Source organism: Sitodiplosis mosellana, unplaced genomic scaffold (genome assembly GCF_009176505.1).
Source record: "Sitodiplosis mosellana isolate CC-2019 unplaced genomic scaffold, AAFC_SMos_1.0 Smas_scaffold_6226, whole genome shotgun sequence".
NCBI classification, from domain to species: domain Eukaryota; kingdom Metazoa; phylum Arthropoda; class Insecta; order Diptera; family Cecidomyiidae; genus Sitodiplosis; species Sitodiplosis mosellana.
In genome coordinates this window covers 20,564,151-20,577,679 of record NW_022601467.1, presented here as the reverse complement: position 1 = coordinate 20,577,679, position 13,529 = coordinate 20,564,151, and the positions used below count along the sequence as shown (strand labels likewise).

General features: G+C 36.1%; 3 protein-coding genes across 5 annotated transcripts in view; 1 reads left to right on the top strand and 2 right to left on the bottom strand.

The window, feature by feature from the left end:
• LOC129578778 (mediator of RNA polymerase II transcription subunit 14) overlaps nt 1–13,529 on the bottom strand; it is a 310,854-nt gene that overhangs the window by 200,773 nt on the left and 96,552 nt on the right. The gene's annotated exons all lie outside the window — the stretch shown is intronic.
• The window catches only part of LOC129578805 (uncharacterized), a 298,644-nt gene that overhangs the window by 200,773 nt on the left and 84,342 nt on the right, over nt 1–13,529 (bottom strand). The gene's annotated exons all lie outside the window — the stretch shown is intronic.
• The window catches only part of LOC129578799 (octopamine receptor Oamb), a 76,121-nt gene that overhangs the window by 742 nt on the left and 61,850 nt on the right, over nt 1–13,529 (top strand). The window lies entirely within an intron of this gene.

Here is a 13,529-nt window from a genome sequence, read left to right as displayed (position 1 = left end):
CGGTGTTACAATATGTATGTTTAATAACATTGTTTATGTCTGGCCATCTTAATTCTAACCGTTGAAATATCGTAATGCAACAGTGGAAAAATGTGTGTTGAGTGCTGTGTGTGAGGTAGCCGAAAGAGAGAATGCGAATGAAGGAAGAGGTTTGAAACAAAAAAGTTTCAAGAAACATTCTCGCTCGAGTCTGTTAGAATTTACGAAGTAATTTAGGTCTAGTTTGTTATTGTATAACAAACTATAATTTAGGCGTTACATGAAATGTACAACATTACAATGATTGGATGGAATAGATAGATAGCATAAACAGTACAATAAAGTTCAGGTCACCAAAAATCAACTAAACTTCTGTATTAAATTCAATGCTACTCAATTAAAAAAACTACGCTACAAATATACAGCACACAGTAAAAAATAAAAGTCCACATCTAGCCGTTTTTTCAGCTAAAAACGCATTCAGCCGATATTGCTGCTAGTAATTTAAGCTGCAGGCGAAATTCCGCTTATAATCTAGTCGGTTTTTCGTCTGAAACTCAATTTACTAGGCAAAATATAAGACTGGACGCCTCTACCGGTCGAAAATCCGCCTAAGTGTGGACTTTTATTTTTTACTGTGCATGTATATTTGTAGCGTAGTTTTTTTATTGAGGACCACACTAACCAATACACTTCTGACTACATCATAATGTATGGAAATGAAAATTTTTATGTATCGTATTGGTAATAACGTTTTAATCAAAATTTGTCGTAAGTCACAGATAATAATTAAACATAAAAAATAGAATCTGTTTTGGAATTTAAAAATCCAAAGTTTTGAACCCCGAGGAAGAAGAAAAAACGAAGTTAGTACAATGTACGTTTCATGTAACGGTAAAAAGAGAAACCTGAGTGAAAGTTTTCGTGCGAATGGAATGCGTAGGTTATGTGCCTATTTATTTATGTACAATAGGCAATAAACGCAATTCTTGTCGCCGGCAACATTCGTATCTGTATTTATGCCAAACGGAATTAATAGCGTAATTAAATTAGATTGAAGTTCTTGTGCACCTCGTAGGCTTCGAAAGCAAATCTATTTGATGTCAATAATGATAATAATGATGATGATGATGGTGAGATCGATTGGAATGATACTTATTCGAGTGGCATCTACATATATCAGGCCCAGCACGACAAAAAGACTTTGTTTACAACCATCGGATTGGGGTACATGAATGTTTTCTTTTTGTTGTATGTTAACCACAACCATAGTGATACTGTGTGTGGATTCCAACTGCACATCATTTGTCAAACGACAAAAATGTAATATGTAAATGCAGGAGAACAATGTATCAATCAAGATTCTATCTAACAAATATGCTGCTGATAAACACCTTCAGCCCTAAACATAAAATGTCACCATTTGATTTCAATTCGACATGTTAAGATTCAAAGCATACCGAATTATAGCTTCAATTATTCAATGCACGTAGATTAATATCAGTCAAGTTTTGTCAAAGTTCTTAAATAAACAAATAAACACACGGGAGAAACGTGCACTGCTCTGGTCCGAATAAATTATCATTTATGTTAGTTCATTAACAGTGTTTTTTTTAAGATACGTATCTATCATTTGATATTAGATATAGATATTCGATTATTATACGATTCCAGAAGATAAATCGGTAAAAATCTATATCTTATCTATTTTTTCTTCTTTCGAATATCTATTGAGTAGATATAGATATTATTATAGATATAGAAAAAACAGTTCTTTTTTGTTATATTTTATATCTGAATTGTATCTTTAAAAAATAGATAGATATGTGAATAGATACTATCTACATATTTTATTTAGATATTTATCTATATCTAATCTAGATGGGGTTTAAAAAATCCAACGTTATCTGTATCTTATCTAGATACAAAATTCGTATCTAAAAAAACACTGTTCATTAATTAAGAGGGAAATTTCGAAACGAATGCACGATCTTCTCGAAGTAAAGAGAATGAGTGAGCGCGCACAGGAGAGATAGAGAGAGAGAGAGAGAGCACGAGAGACCGAGAAAGACGGCGAGAGAGAAGTTCCAGTTCGACAAACATTTGCCTTCTTTACACGCTGATGAAATGCGCAAGAGGCGTATTGCAAACAAATAAAGTTCTGACAAACGAATGGAGATGGGACAGGAAAATATCGCATTGCATCAGAAATTCTCATTTAAATCTTAGAAAAATAACAACTTCATCTGCTTTTCGACGTCGTGACTGTTTACTGTTGCTGACCTGCAAAAGAATGAAAGGAAAAATAACTATCCGCAAAAATGGCAAACTTCATTTCAGCTTGACAAAGTGCTTAAGTTTGAAAGAGCACTTTTCATTACACGCGCAATGCACACACAAAAAAGAAATCAACGCTCATTCTGTGCTCCGTCTTTTTTATCTTTTGTCTTCTCGTCGCCCCCTCTCTCTCTCTCTCTCTCCCTCATACAATTTTCATCAAGAGATAACACCTCTCTTTTGCTGGAAGCAGGAAGTTACCGTTTTGAATGCCACGCAACGAATACCGAATTGAATTTCACACAGTTGAAGAGCGTGAACAAAATTTCAAATATGAAACAATAACAGGGCAAAAACGTGTCGTTGCGATTGCTATCTCTCGCTCGCCCGCTCACTTTTCTTGAGCATGGAAACAAAACACTTTGCTGAGCAGTCGGCAACAGCATCAAGGGGCGAATTACTACTGAAAACCGGTTTTCAGTACTTTTCAGTACCTGCGATCGATTTTCAGTAGCGGTTCAGTTTTTCAGTTCAGTACCTAGTAAATATATGACTTTTATTGCAGTTCAGTATTGTTAAAAATTCTTGACACTTGTGTTTAATGTTTGTTTTCTAGCATTTCAAATGGAAATTGAACGTATTTTATCACAAATAAAGTCCACTTATATTTTAATTAGAAAAGCCTAAAGACACAATAAAGAAGCTAACATCAGAAAAGAGTGATTTATGTCGAAAATATATGTCTGGCAATTTTCGTCGAATGAAAATTTCAATGACATTGATGTGTGTGTATCATCAACTCTTTGAAATGTCAGTGCATCTCTGAAACCTCGAAGACTAAAACCAAACAAAACAAGAATGGATTTTTTACACAAATGTTTCTCGGCGTATTTTTATTTCCAAACTACTGAATACCGTATTTTTATAGTTTGGCACTTTTGTAGACAAATCTTTTTCAATTTTTTCCAAAATTCACCTCAATATCAATTTTTAAACTGTATGGCGTTAATGATATAAATCAAGTGTCATAGTCTAGATGTATTCAATGCATAAACTGACACTGAAGTACTGAAAACCGGTTTTCAGTATTTTTCAGTATCAAGAAAAAATTTCTGTTCTTTTCAGTACTTTCAGTCAATTCAAGTAGTGATTCGCCCCTTGAACAGCGTAGCCAATTCCATTCTTTGTGATGGTGCGAGTGGGTCGCTATGGATTTTTTTGTGATTATTATTCATTCCTGATTCCTGCTGGCATAACTATTGTTCCATTAAATTGTTCTCACGAGACCAAAGAACGTTCAATTTTTAATATTTTTTTTTCCTTCTTTTCTCGACTTCTTTTAAATCAAGAGCCGTTCAAATGAACATATTTAATCAATTAAAATATACCCAAAAGAATTTTTGATTCAACTTGAACTTTTTTTTACCACGGTGAAAAGTAAATTGATGTTTTTAATTATGCTGTTGTTGAACTGACCAATTGCCTGGAAATACATACAAATGAACCGTTGTTTTAAATAGTCGGAGGCTGTTTCGTTTCATTCGGTTTAAGATTAAAGTTCAATCATTTTCTATTTCATGAATTACGGAAAACGAAGAGGAGGAATAAGTAATAGCAACTTACAACTCATGTGACAAAGTGTTAAGAACCCTTTTGTTGGTGACTGTTCAATGCCATTTCAAAAGCAATTCCGCAAATAAAACCAGCTGAACCATTACCACATATGCAATGCGTGTGATACTGATGGCCACAAAATGCGGACCAAATTCACTAAACCGAGCCATATCAAAAAGTTATGTTGAATTCATGGAACAATTTAACTTTTAACTCAATGAGGTAATAATCTCTTGGAAAAACGTTGACATTTGACGATAATGGAAAGCAATGAATAATTTAAAGAGAGTGAGACAGGAACAGAGAACGAGAGGCTAAGTCGAAAGGAAACCAAATTTTTCACGACCCAAACACACTCAATGGAGGACTGTTTAACTGAATCGGTAGTGAGCTTTTCATCAGCTTCCTTTTTAGACACATGTACAATAAAGACGTAACAAGGATTGCTGTCATCAATTTTATAGTCAAAGTGAAGAGACCGGAAACGCCATCACTCCATAGACACATTCAAATGATTTGAATAAAATTTGTATCCGTAGCTCACAGATTACGGTGGTCAGGTAGTTAGTTGACGAGAGCAGGAAAAAGAATTATTTAAAAAAGCTAATCCACTGGCTGACATTCGAATAGAAAACGTGCACGGATATCTATTCTCATTTTTTTACTCACTCTCTCTATCTCTCTCTCTCTCTCTCTCTCTCTCTCTCCTCTCTTCGGTTGTTGTTGCGTGTGGTATGGGTGAATGTGAGTGCAAATTTTCATTCATGTCCGAATGAATGCTTCTATCCATTTTTGATTTAAACCGGTCGCAAGGGGGAAATCACTCTAAAGTAATTTGTAACAGAGAAAGTAATAGAGAAAGTTATTACAAATTACTTTAGAGTGATTTCCCCCTCGACCGGTCGCGTTACTCTCTCTCTCTCGCTCTCCCCATTTGATGGCCTTTTGGATGCCTTGCCCATTGTATCGTGGAAAGAAAGAAGAAGAGAGGAGATTTTTGTCGTTCATGGCCAGCAAAGTGTGTCGTATATTCTAATGGCGATATATGTATGCAACGCATGTATCGTCTATCATATAACAGAATAACAAAATCACTGGGGTGCAAATACACACACACACGCACAGGATGAATGGTAATCATCAAGAGCCAGAGCTGGATCAAGAGGACGAGGGTGACAGTAAATGAAGGTTTTTTTCGTCACCAAACCTCATTTACAAACCACCATTGTCATTGATCGAAAGATGATTCCTCCTAATATGAGCTCTACACACCTAAAGTGAGACCGCTTATTGTTTTTCATCCACATACCGTTTCGAATCATGAATTCCAAATTAACAACCCATTCAAAGAGTAACCACATAAAAATCACCAGCAAAATATATAAATGCGTGTAGTATCAAGCCAAGAGTGATCGCTTGGGGTCAAATGGAAGTTCATAAGTGGATCGACACACGGTTTTCGTTTATATATTTCATAAACATTGGCTACGCTACATTGGCCTATTAAGCGATTCATAACAAACGATTATATTGTGCATATGAAATATAAAACTTGGATATTGAACACGGAACCAAAATCAATTCAAATCGCAGATCTATCGATAAATAACTTTGATTACCAAAATGTTTCGAATGTTGATTGTATGAATGTGAATAGATATTCTATTCATCCATCAACAAACGTGGAAATTCCTATACATGAAATGTAATCAAAATAAAATGAAAAGATTTTGTTGTTGCACGCACTTCATCTACGCCCTCACTCTCAACCAATCCAGCACAACGCTAACCGGACAGTCGACACACAGTTGTAGTCGAAAATTTAAATCCGTTCCGCACTGATAATGTGTCCGACAAATATTTTGACAGAGTTAAAGGTATATTTTGAAACCGTCGCACGGAAATTGATGTTTGAAAATTTTATTTGACTAAAACCATTGGATTCCACACCGCATTCAAATTTTAGCCAAAAAGAAAAAGAAAAGTGAACGAACAACAACTTTTTTCCACCCAAAAAAAAAGTGTTGAGAAGAAATTGTTTCAACGCTTTACTTTACTTTGCCTAGCAACACAAACTTTGTTCGAGATCACATCAAGTTTCGGAAGTAGATATCATTAATTCACATGTAAAAGTCATCAAGAAAAACCACCCAAAAAACGATTTCCGTTACCATCAGTGGGAAATCGGTGGCGATTTTCCATGCAACAAGACCAAAAAAAAAACAAGAACAAACTAAATCGCTGACAATGCCTGACTTCGTGACGAATACGGTGATTCATCAAAAAGCTTTGCAACCAGCCTTAATTAAAGAATTGAATGGAAATGTCAAACGGTGACCAGCTATTATCCTATTCATATACCTACACATCACGTATCATGCCTATCTAAGCGGATACGAGTATGAGAAGAAGGAGCCAAACATTTATTTCTCTTCGTTAAAAAAAATGCGCCGAAAAAAACAGAAATTTACGTTTTTCTCTTCTTCTTCTTTAACATTTTTATCTACCAAAACAAATGTTTAAATATTAAAAGAAATGACAGACAAAACGCATATCATTCACTTTCATCAAATGTTACCAATTGACAGAAAAACCGAGAAGAAAATCAAGGTTTTTGGCTGTTTTTTTTTTAAGTATGTGTGGAAGAAAAACGGTGTGTCGCTATTCAAATTAAAAAAATTTCTATCATTGCACTATATTTAACGATGCGATATTGCTACGAAATTTTCTTCAATACTCCACGTTAGTTCCGTGTTGGGGATGAAAAATGCTTTTATGTTTTTTTCTTTGTTGTTTTTTTTTGTCTTGAATTCCGAAAAATACTCTTACACTGATTTGAATCCTTATCTCGATCGATAGCATTTTGCTTTTTGTGTTGACGATGCGTGTTTATTGTTATGTGTGTTGTATTATCAAAATTTGGCGCAAGCTATTGCGTGTAGCTTGTGTTTGGTGCGCTCAAAATGTTGTACGAATATTGCAAAACAATGACAATTTCCCATTGAATTTTCGGATATGGAATATACGACGTGTTTCACTTTATTTATTCGTTAACACACCGCTTAGACGATTTATTTGCGTGACAGCATTACATTTATCGCATTTACTGACTTGGAAATTCATACCACCGCCATGTCGCGATTTTGCGCCCATCCATTCGGCCTCCAAAAACACTGAATTCCGTTTGAATTCTGCCGTTGTGTCGTTGTCGCCGATGGTTGTTGTGCTGTGACAGAAAAGCGACAAACCAACAGCAAAGGGTAGTTACTGTAACGCACATACATTACACATAAGTTACAAACGTCGATCGCACACGCACGAAACACGCGCCAAATGCGTTTCGGAGAATTATCCGATGACGACAGAAGATTTTCGGAAATGTATACTATTTCACCAGAAAAAATAATAATATGTTCCGACGGTGTGTTTGTTTTGGTGTCATACTAGAGCGGTCCAAAAAGAAAGTTGTCCCTCATCCGGAATGTCCAGCCAGTTTCGAAAAATATACCTCAAAAAATAGGTTTTGTCCAAAAAAAACGATATAGGTACCATATAAAATCAGGAGGCAAGCCCCATATCAAATTTTTCATGACAGCGATTTCGGAAGCCATTTTAGATCGCGACATTTCGACCGATTCCATTTTTTTTTCCTAACCAGATTTTGGAAAAAAATGTTGATCGGGTTTTGTTTGGCTCGTCAATATCTACAACTTTTATCGAGACATCAGCCCTTGAAAAGGCCTCCTGGGCCAGTTACGGTGTAAAATGACCGAAAAAATGGCAATTTTTCGGCATTTTTTGCATTTTTCGCTCTACTGGCCACCCGGTGGTGGACTTTTGTTCAGTTTTGGACTATTATCGTGAAGCCAAAACCTGTATAAAAATTTTGGTGTTTGTCAGATTGCGATTTGGATGGAATTTGGCGACAATTGATTCACACATATAAGACAAATTTCAGGCCAAAATGAGCAAATCACAAACATGAGCTTCGGTTTGACAGATAAAAGCAAATGATTTCTACCTTTTCTGCCTTTGAACATCTAGTATGATCCCTTACGAACGGACATTCCGGATGAGGGACAATTTTTTTTTTGGACCGCTCTAGTCATACACAGGCTAATGTCGTCGTTTTTGTCTGTGATTTTCAGCATTTTGGAAATGGTCAAAGCGATACAATGAACAGCGCTCATTTGACTAACACGGTATTTTCTCTTTCTAGTTGCAGTTTATTTGCATGACTTCATGAATGCTTCAATATTTGAATTTATTAAGCGCTCTCATAATTGTTTAGCACAAGAGATTTGTCCTGCTTTTTGCTCATTCGCTTTGATTTTTTTTTCTGCGTTTTTTTGTGCCATTTTTTCTTCGGTGTGCTTAGAAACAAAAACCAGATGTAGACTGGTAGTAATTACCCTAAATAGAGTATTTGAGGTGAAACGCAACTTTGCAAAGTTCTAGTCATTTGTGGGTGATTTTTTTTCTCGTTTACCACAAAATCAACAGCATAACACTGTATGTAACTTCAAAAAACAACAGCCATTCGGCGACATCACAAAGAGAAGTGCTATTTACAGAAATTTGCGTTTTATGCACATGGCAATATCATTTGATGCGATAACAAATGGTGATAATTGTTATCACTGTTACGAAATGTATATTTCTAGTACTGGGAATACATTTTGCATAGCAAGCGTATAATTGAGTGTCAAATTTTGTTAATTGTTAATTGTTGTGTTTTATACTTTTTTTAAGCAGCCCACACTTTGCATTGTCTTGAGATAACGTATGCGAGCTCTATAAGCCCCCTGTGCCAGTGAGCACACGCTGACTCTCTATTTTCTATTTTCAGCTTAATTTCCAATGCCTTTCTATTCATGGATAAAAATAATCTGTTTCCATCTATCCACTTTACAGTCATACGAGGTGGAATGTATACGTGTTTCAAACACACACACATGCGCACGGAATGCAGTACTTTTTTCGGCTCCGTGAGGATTGTTATTGAGTACATTTCCATCAGTATTACATTATGATGACAATCAACTGCTCAAAACTGTGGAATTAATGAAAATTTTCGGAATATCTATGGTTTGTATACCTATACGGTAGGCGGGTGTTGGCCTGTCCCACATTCATTGTGGATAAAATGCCATCTTTTCAAAACTAAAGAATGTAAAGCTAATGAATGTGTGTAAAATGACAATAAGCCGAAACGTGTTGTGGATATTCTATCTTCGAGGTTTAGTTTATTGTTGCCATTGCATACATCTTGGCTCAGCACAAATTCTGACTATTATAAAAGTCTTCTCTCAGTTTGAGACTGCGGTAAATATTGAATTTAGCCAATTCGCTATTCTTGCTACGATTTCACATATGGCACACACCTGTGCAATCAATAGAGTTTTCCTTTTATTTGGTTGCAAATATGATTTTTCTCATACGTACGCATGTGAAACCAAAAAAAACTGTTCTTAGTCGACAAAGGAATAAAATCAAGTAAATTGTCAAGTGTTCCACATCACAAATACTTTGCTAAATTGACTTGCCGCGTCTAGACTGAAAAATTGAACGAGTCTATATGAGCAGCATGTTGCGCGTATGCTGAATCTCAGCCACCACATTAAGAAACGTGTGAGTTTGGTACGTGTTATTTTTGTGATTGAAGTTTTAGTGTGTGGCTCAAATATGGAAAAAGTGCTCGCTAAATCAATCATAATCATAACGCATTTCGACATCTCACGCTGAATAGACATCACACATACACGCATGGGATTCTTGATTTGCCGACTGAATACATGCGAGTTTTTTTTCTTCTTCCTCCTCTTCTTCTTCTTTTTCATCGTCCATAATTGCCATGGAAGTGAAAAGGTTTCCTTTCGCCACTGCCGAACAACATTTTCACGCTATTTGCTCGCTGATGAACGGAACCAAAGAGTGTCATTTTCATGGCACACGCATATGTACGTGTAACGTTGCGATACAGAATGCATGTTTAAGACATAAAATCAAATCACAAGAAGCAGATCATCACCGTAATAAGCTTATCATTATTATGATGGCATCGGAAAAAATGCACGTATATTATATCGGCGTGTGTGTGTGTGTGTGTGTGATCGGTAGTGTAGTATGTGTCTCTCTGTCTCTTTTTTGTAACTATTCATCGTAATCGCGAGTGGACGAGATACACGCACACACCAAAAAGTATTCGATTTATATGTTCAGAGGTTTCTTGTTACATCATCACGATTATGGACTGTTACTGATGCTACCACTGCCACTGTTGCTGCTTTCACTCTCGTCTTTCCATTCTTTTTGACTGTCAATGTCGATACACAGTGCCAACTTCCATGTCTGGATGATGATATTGCCGTATATTCGGTGATCAATATTAATACACTTGTTTGAACTGAGAATGAGACGTAAAATCGTGTTTGTTAATGCTTTTCGCATATAAAGAGTGAAATCCAGCAGTTGGATGAAGAAAATCGGGTTTCTGTCGGTAAGAATAGAGAAAGAGAAAACGAGAACATCTTCAATGGGCAATATAAAACGTTTCTTGTATGATGTTTATCGAGGCTTATAATACCAAACTGGATCATAAACGCTCTCGATAAGATAAAAATGATTCGTGCCACTGGTGTGTGCGCACCCCCACGCGTTTATTTAACATACACACATATATCCATAGTCAGTTGTGTGTCATTTATTGTGCATAGATCGACGGAAATCAAGTAGACCGTGTAACAACAATCGCAATCGCAATCGCATCTATTTCTCTCATTTGCTGCCTCTCCTTCGCGCGTTCATTGAATGTATTTAATTTTGCTTACAGACAGTACTTCTAACAATGTTCCACTCAAAGTGAGCTGATCCAAGACTAAGGTGTGTTTAGAATAGATCCCATTTGTTTTTCCAGAACATTTCGACGAAATATTCATTAAAATACAACAGGGAATAGTCGTTGATTTACTGAAAATGTAATGAAGCGACATGTTGTTCAATAATGTGTTTATTTGATTAATTCGATTCTCATTACCATATGCTATGAAGATTGAAATACGGAACTAAGCACTGAAATGCACACGAACATACCGATACAGTGGTTCAACAATCCGAATACTTCTTTACAATGCTGAGTTTGCATATTGTGAGTTGCACAAAATACAAAACGAAGCATCCAAAAAAAGCAACAACCAAATCGAAATCATTTGTGCCAAGTTTTATGTCATATTTTTAATACTCCTTGCGGTTAACTCAACCACAGAAACCACATTTTCGTGCCGTTGTGAAAAAGTGGGAATCATTCACGGTTGTGCTAATATTCTCTTGTTGGTGCATTTGAGAGATAAAATTCAAATTCGAGTGAAAATGATAATTAATAGTTTCAAGTGAGTTAAAATGGTGTTAAAAAGTGTTCTGAAAGGGAGAGAGAGAGAGAGAGAGAGAGAGAGAGAGAGAGAGAGAGAAAAATATCATGGATTTCGTGCATATTAGTCACGTCACAGTGTGTAATCTTTGATGGAAAAAAAGGAACATAGAAAAACGAGAACAATAGATATCATAAGACAAAAGGTAATAGCAGAAAGGGAGAGAGAGAGAGAAATTGTGAGCACAAGAGCATTGAAAAAAAGCTCATGCAGAAAGAATGGAAAAAAAATGGGAAAGAAACACAAAGTCGAAGAAGAAGAGCGATTCATTTGTGCGCGTCGTTCATTGGTGTGAATAACTACATTCGCAATTTTCACGCGTATTTGTTTCTTGCCTGCAATACTTGTTAATAATATGCACACCATTCGCAGCACCGCAGCAGGTATGAGATACGCGCGATAGACAATTTGTATCACAGTTCATACAGATGACGATGGAATTTGTTAAATCCTTAGCGCTTTGAAAATTTTGTATGATGCAAAATACGAAACGATGCAATGTGACGAAAGAATGACATGGCGAATGGGACAGAGATACACAGTGAACTGAAAAAAAGGGAACGAGCCCGTTAATGCGCGCACGATTTGAAAGCGAACATGTGTGTGTGTGTGTGCATGAGTATGGATGAGTATTAGTTTGTGCATGTGCCGAGAGTTGCATCGTGACTTGCTGTGCTTCGTTGATAAGTTTGTCCTAATTTCACATTTAATTTAACATTGTGTTTCAACGGCAGCAACGACAGACATAGAATAGAGCGAGAAGAGAGCAACATCTGCACCGATGCACGTGCAAATATTCAAAGTAACTTAAAATATGGTAGAGTCATTATTTACAGCTACTATGCAGACAAATTTGCATTATGTCTGCTGAGATAATTAGATCGACGATGTTGAACGCGATGTGGAAACGACAAAAAAACGTACGTAGCCATGTTTATTATATGTCGGAATGTGGAATTTGAAATTCGAATTGTAATTGAAGTGGTACGTGATACATTCGAATGATTTTGATTTTTGCACTTGAAAAGCCCCCCGTTTATGGTCCCCATAATAGAAATTTCGAATTCTTTTCGTTTCGTTTAATGGCTGTTTGGCAAATTCGTTGCGATTTCTTCTTCTTCTTTTATTAATCTGGCGAATTGTTGTTTTAGTTTGTTCGCATTGTTCCACGGGCCGCTGTTTTTAGCACTACATGAAATGTAGAACTACTAATCTGCTTCTTTTTTTTCTAGATACTTTTTATAGTGTAGAAACAAAAAATGGTGAATTTGAATTTTATGCTCATATTTTTTATTTAATTTAAACCAAAGGCAGTATATTTCAAAAAAGAAATTAAACCAAGATCTTGTAATTCATTTTGCAAACAAATATATTACTTCAAAGTTACTTTAATGAAATACATTTCATATAGTGCGCCAACAAAATAGATTAAGTAACTAAAAACTCAAGAACGCAGAGCGGAGCGAATTGTTTTGTATCTATTTTGCCCCGGTTTACTTTCTCTGATCTCAGTTTTTGACTTGCACAACAAATGTGTATGTGCTTTTTTTTTCATTCGTTTTGTTGTTGAAAATGGAATGCGCAGAAATAATTCTTGAGTATGCAGATGCTCGCATTATTGACAGAATTTCGGATTATTTCGAAGAATTTATTCAAATAAATGTTGAGCGTAGCTTTGCATCCATTTGGCGGGCACATTGCCTACTTTTAACGTACATTCATTATGTAATTTACTTAAGATGCGAATGAACTCATACAATACTCACACATACACACATATATATTTGCATTATTTTATTGTGTCAAATATCGGCGGAGTGTTCCACCGTTTCCAAAGTAATCTCTTGGCTTTCCACGTAATCGGAATATCGTACATTTAATCTGGAGATAAAATGATGTTCGTTCGCGAGGAAAAGATTACAGATGGTAGATAACAGGTAGTTTTCCCCAGCCACACAGCCACAGTCAACGCCACAGGAACAGGAACCAGTCAAATGTGGCGCTAAATAAAACCGGGAAGTATATATATATATGTGTGGTGGTGCGAATTGCCAAGATTATATGTATACATAGAAAACCACAATGTAACACACAACTTGCAGCAGTGGCATTTCATCTCACTGTCTGTACCTGCGGCTGCCTCTTCTCTGTGTGGAAAATCATCGATATCAACACGATTTACGGTGAATGCGAATTTATCGCAGTACATATACGAAGAATGGAGACCCAAAG